The sequence below is a fragment of the Dipteris shenzhenensis genome, chromosome 10, assembly GCF_047967505.1.
Source record: "Dipteris shenzhenensis isolate YYH24624 ecotype China chromosome 10, Dip_SZ_1.0, whole genome shotgun sequence".
NCBI classification, from domain to species: Eukaryota; Viridiplantae; Streptophyta; class Polypodiopsida; order Gleicheniales; family Dipteridaceae; genus Dipteris; species Dipteris shenzhenensis.
In genome coordinates this window covers 22,636,013-22,642,021 of record NC_141605.1, presented here as the reverse complement: position 1 = coordinate 22,642,021, position 6,009 = coordinate 22,636,013, and the positions used below count along the sequence as shown (strand labels likewise).

General features: G+C 36.6%; 1 pseudogene; it reads left to right on the top strand.

Annotated features, from left to right (window-relative positions):
- Positions 1–3,775: 3,775 nt before the first annotated feature.
- LOC147897561 (uncharacterized) lies at positions 3,776–5,623 on the top strand (annotated as a pseudogene).
- Positions 5,624–6,009: the final 386 nt, after the last annotated feature.

Below are 6,009 nucleotides of genomic sequence, written 5' to 3'. Positions count from 1 at the left end.
GTGAAGTCCACATTGCAGTATGAACTATTTTATGAGGCTGGGGTTCAGATACAGTTGCATGGATACACTGATGCTGATTGGGCTGGTAGTATTTCTGATAGACGATCTACCAGTGGATATGTGTTCTCTTTTGGGAGTGCTGCAGTCATTGGAGCAGCAAGAAACAACCTACAGTTGCCTTGTCGAGCACACAGACTGAGTACAGGGGTGCAGCAATGGCTGCATGTGAGGTAGCTTGGTTGCATAAGCTACTTTATGATATGCATCAGTCTATAGATGGGCCAGTTGTCATTTGTTGTGACAACATGAGCAGTATACACTTGGCAAATAACCCAGTCTATCATGCTAGAACAAAGCATATTGAGATGCATTATCACTATGTGCAGGAGAAGGTTTTACTAGGTCTTATTGATCTAGTTTATGTCAGCACAAAGGATCAGGTAGCTGACATATTCATGAAGGCATTGGGCGCAGAGAAGCTGCACAAGTTCAGAGACCTGCTTGGTGTGCAGGAATTGGGATTGAGCTCGAGGGGGAGTATTGAGATATCGAGCTCCATTCGTGATATGCCAAGGTGACCGTTGTGCATTTATGTCACCGACTTGTTAGCTGCAGATGCGGTTGGTACACCGCCCATGAATAATAGCTCGATGACAGCTATCCTTATGAACTCTAGTTCGTGGCCCAGTTAGTATGCCACCTTAGTTAGCTGAGTTTGGTTTGAGACCCACATATAGGGTTCTCCTATTTCTTTGTACTAGAGTTCTTTTGTCTTTCACAACTAAGAAGAGGAAAACTGTTTTCAGCCTCCACCTTTGTGTGTATTCCCCCATTGTGTATGTGAGAAAGCTGCAAGTGAGACTCCTTCCCTCTCTCCCACTATCTTCACAATATGCAATATGAATTTCAAGATAATTTTTGTGTGAGTCATTTGTTTTGATATAGCGTTTGTGAAATACTTTATTTTTCTCTCTTCTTGAGCTAGAATATTGATCTTCAATAAATGCAATTAGCTCATTAATTTGTTTGGCCATGGTTTTGACATAGTGGGCACTCAATATCCATCTCTTTTTTCATTAGGGAATTAGATTATTGCATACCATTTAGAATTTAAAAGTTATGAGTTTATTATATTTTTCTCTTATTTTGAATGGATATACTATTGATCATATCATGGCTTCAAAGACTCACATAAAGGTGTTTGACTATGGATCATCTGAGAAGAAGCTTTTGGGATATGTTAGAGTGCTTGGCGACTCTACATATAGCATAATACGTAAGGAGATTATGCAAGATGGAATCATTGATGTTCCTTTTCATTTTGTTATCAAAGATGACAATGATGATGAAGGTTGCATACTAAATACAACACAAGAAGAACGTTGGAATGTTGAAGAGGATAGGTGTGTTGGTATAAAGAGGGCTCTAAGTATGATTGTCGATGAGTCACACCATCGAAACGTGTTTGTAGAACATCAGATAATATTCATAAAGAAATTGATATTGTAAATATTGATGAAGGAGGTGAGCATGTTTCTTGTAATCATGGTATAAACATGCACAAAAGTAAGCTTTTTGGCAACATCTATTCTTGAAGATTGGGATAGTCATTGTGAAAAAGTTCGCAAAAAATTGAGGCAGTGTAAGACACCTAGAGATGATAAATTTGAGCTCCTCACAGAGGATCTTAATGGAAAGCCTAAAGTTCGAATATGGTGTGAAGAATGTGGAATGCCATATGGATCAAGGTCCATTGAATGCAAGCAATCAACTTACACTTGCTTGTCTAATTTTCTAAGAACCCATATTCTAGAAAGCCAGAAACATAAAAAAAGATATGCTTCCAATCGAGGATTTATCACTGAAGAAGCATCTCTTCGAAAAGATAGCATGAAGGATGCTCAAGATGATGTTGATCATGCAACAATAATTCTTGATGCTATTGAGGAAATGCACACCTTCAACAACTCTCATGAAGGTAATCTCCGCTAGAAGCATTTAGAGGTGACAAGAGTCTTTTTTTTGTTAGAATTTTCATAAATAGGGTCAAAAAAATATTGTTCTGAAAATTTTCATTATCAACGAGTATGTTGCAGGAGCAAAGTTTGAGATAGTTGAAGCAACTTTGAATAACTACAATATAAAAATGTTGTAAGAGTGGCATGTGGATATGATGGAAAATGGTTGTTTTTGTGCCCTCTAGGTTTAGATCTACAAACAATTTTATCAGAACATATCAAAGGAAAAGCTCACATCACTTCTTCCAGCAAGAAATCAATGGAGCCATGTTCAGTATTATCAAGGGTTTTTGGCCGACCTAGGAAGCATTTTGACAAAGATCCATGACAAACATCATTGGGAAGGTTCCTTGTACAAACAAAGGAGTTTAAAGTGTTGCAACCAAAATGTGGTGAGATAGAATCTCTTTCTGATTCCTTGACAGAGTCATTCTTATCTTCATCATCAAATATAAATTTGTTATGTTGGGGATTATGGCAAGCTAATGTTCATGTCAATGGTTGTGAAATTAATATTAAGTCATTTTTTATGGATCAAAAGATGGGGCATGAACGGTTTTGTGAACCATATACAAAGGCCACTTTACATGATGGGAATATGGAATACAAGATAGATGGATGCTTCAGGCACATAAATTGTCTTCATATATCAATCATTGGAGATCCATTTCAAGGTTTCTCATGTGAACACTGTAAGAAAATTTCAGGTTGTTCTGATTTTTGTATGAGATTCTATAGAGAGAATCTTGCCATTCAGAAGAGAGGAACTAGGAAAAGAGGCAAAGGAAGGCCGGTAGACTACCTGACAATTGAAGAGCTAAAAAATGCCACTTTTGAGTGTAGGAAAAGTTTGAATGAAGAAAAAAGAAGGCTGTGGTGGGCAACATCAGAAATTGTAATGTTGTCAGTCAAAGTCAAAACTTTGAAAGAATCAAGTTTTGAATGTATAAATAGGAAAGATGTTTGGCGTTTTTGTAACAACATAATTGAAGCTCATAGACAAGGAAAGTTTGGTGGAAAATCAGCCTTATGGGAATTTTTTCAAGAAGTGGCACAAAACATGTTACGGTCAAAGAAAGGACACAGGTTTACTGAGGCTACAAAAACCATATATGAAGTTATTAAGCTATGGGGTGGTCCATGTCTACATGACTTATTGAGTATAAACCTTGGAGGTCCATCTTTTTCTACCACAAGAAGGCAAGGAAGAAAAGCAATTGAATTTATTTGTGGTGAGCACGAATACATATTCGATGCTGTTGAGAAGATCTATATGGATGCAAAAAAAAGGATATGGAGTCATTTCTATAATTTCAGTTATCATAGTGGAAGATGAGACAACCATTAAGCATCAAATAAGGTAATTTTAGCTCTATGAATTCTACTTTTATCTATATTTTGAAGATATTTATAATTGCTATGTTTGGAAATCTCTCAAAAAGATGAGGAAGTTATTAAACTCTATAATTGTGTTGTGTAGATGGAATGCAAAAGATGACACTCTTATTGGGTTTTGTGGAAAGAAAGGAGAATATCATCAATGCTCATCAAATGACTCCATTTTTGTTGGTGAAGGCTCACAAGGATACTCGAATATTATAGATGCCTTTCAAAATTATATCATAGGTCATTATGCTAGACTTTTGATTTTTAATCCTCTTCATGATCTTCTTCCATGATTGGCTTTGATTGTGCATTGCACATGCAATCGTTTTGATAGTGATTTTGTAAGGAACCAACGGAATCTTTTGGAGACCATGTGGAATGCAAACTTGAAAGATAACGTTGGACCCATAATTGGACATGCTTCAGATGGAGATAGTAGAAGACAAAAGTTGATGCTTGAAGACTATTTGGAGAAAAGCGAACAACCGTTTGCTATCAATTGGTGTGGATGGAATTTGAGAGCAAAAATTGTAGGAGGAAATGTGTATGGCCTTCATGATCAAGAATTTGTACACTGTGGAAAGAAACTTACAAGCCTACTTGATAGTCCTACTCGACAACTAGCAATTGGATGTGTTTGGATCACACTAAATCATGTATTCATTATTTACAATTCTTTTTCAATTGAGGAGCATAAGCTATGAGATGGAGATATTCAAAGGAATGATCGACAAAATTGGGGAGCAACTCAAAGGATTGCAAGTAGACAAGTATAGAAATGTTTGAGAAAACTTCAAAAAAAAGAAAGAAGTATGAAGGGGACTGAGGCCTATTTGATGATTGTTGTTGATTATATTGATATTTTCTTGTCACCATATTTGATCTTGAAGGAGCATGTGGTGCTTGTAGCCAAGGTAGTTTTCTTTTTCAAAATTTGGTGACTATGGATTCATCACCATCCAACCTACACCTTGAAGAAAAATTTCATCAATAAGGAGGCTTATACGAACTACATACTTTCTTGTCATTGTGTTGTATTGCTCATAAAGATGTTTCGAGATTTTTATCATAATCTAAAGTGTCCACTACATCTTACCGGTTCTGATGCTGCTGAAATCTATTTTAGTAAAGTCGGAGACATGATTGGGCAAGAAAGAGCATTTGATCTTGGAGATCTTCTACATAGCATTGGTAGCTTGAATAAAATTGCCATGCATGAGTGTGCTCATTAAAATGGTCTAACTTTCTCTAGGGCTCATAAAAAGCAAGAGCATATATGGAAACATTTGAACAAACGAGAAGGGATGATTGAAGCAAATCTAGGTGACTATGAGAGTGTTTCTTCTGATGAAAAGATGATTGATGCATTGAAGGAGGGCTTACAACAAGCTCACATACTATGCGAGTCTTTGGATTTGAAACCTAGCAAGGCTGAAGACTTGATATGGTGGTTTTAACCTTGGTTGGATGCAGGGTCTACGTGGTGTAAGCTAGATGCTCAAATGGGAGAAGCTGATGAGAATGATGACTTTGTGGAGCCATGTGGTGAAGAAGAATCTATGGATGAGAATAGCAATGAAAGCGAAGAGGTTATTGCACTTAGTGAGATTAGACATGAAACTGATGACATTTTGAAGGAAACAAGAAACACGCCCCCTAAGAAAAGCATTAGCCCCATTGTAGAGGTGGACGAAAAGTTTATTTTCAAGTCAACATTGGTGATCCAACTCAATGGATGTCCAACCTTCTCAAAATATAGACTCACAAGGGTAAAGCAAGGTGTTTACTTCAACCATGAATTTGGCATAGGTTGTGACTGTGCTGCTGTGTACTTTCATGATGACACAAAAGGACAAGGAAATCAACACATGAAGAGAAATGGCAAAGCTACAATCACGAGGAAGATGGATGCAACTCATGGTACATGGTACTTAGGCAGAGTTCAAAAGATGAGGAAGAAAGTCGAAGGGAGGTACGTGGATTATAAGCATGGCTTTGATTTAGCAGATAGGCCCCAAGGTTTGGAAATTCAGCTTGGATGGTATCAAAGGGCAAAAGGAGCACAAATGTTCACTTGTGATTTGACAGACTTAAACATGGTGGACATTGAAACAATTACTGCATTAGCAAATTTGACATATATTATAAGAACATACAAGTACCAGCTAGATGAGAATGACTACAAAGTTTTTAATGACTTCTTGAAAAGTGCTAGGTAAGTTTACTTTGCATTTTTCATGCAAGGTGAAACTTTCCAAAATGTCTTATAATGAGCTAGATCATCTAAGGATCATCCTTGGCTAATTTTGGTTTCAGATAATGATATGTCACATGTATCGCATAAGGAGTTGGACTAGTTTTTGAGGCAAAATTCTACATTTTTTGTAAGTCAAATACCTTAAGATAAACTTGAATACAAACTTTTCTTGAGATATAATTCTATATTTTTTGTAAGTCAAGTAATTTAGATAAACTTGAGTGCAAACGTTTTCTAGCTTTATCTACTTACATTAATCATGCAAAAAATTTTATTCTTGTTGGTGAATAAACAGGGCAATACTAGATGGAGGGTCAAATTTGGAAGCCAAGTGGCCTGTTTTAGGGC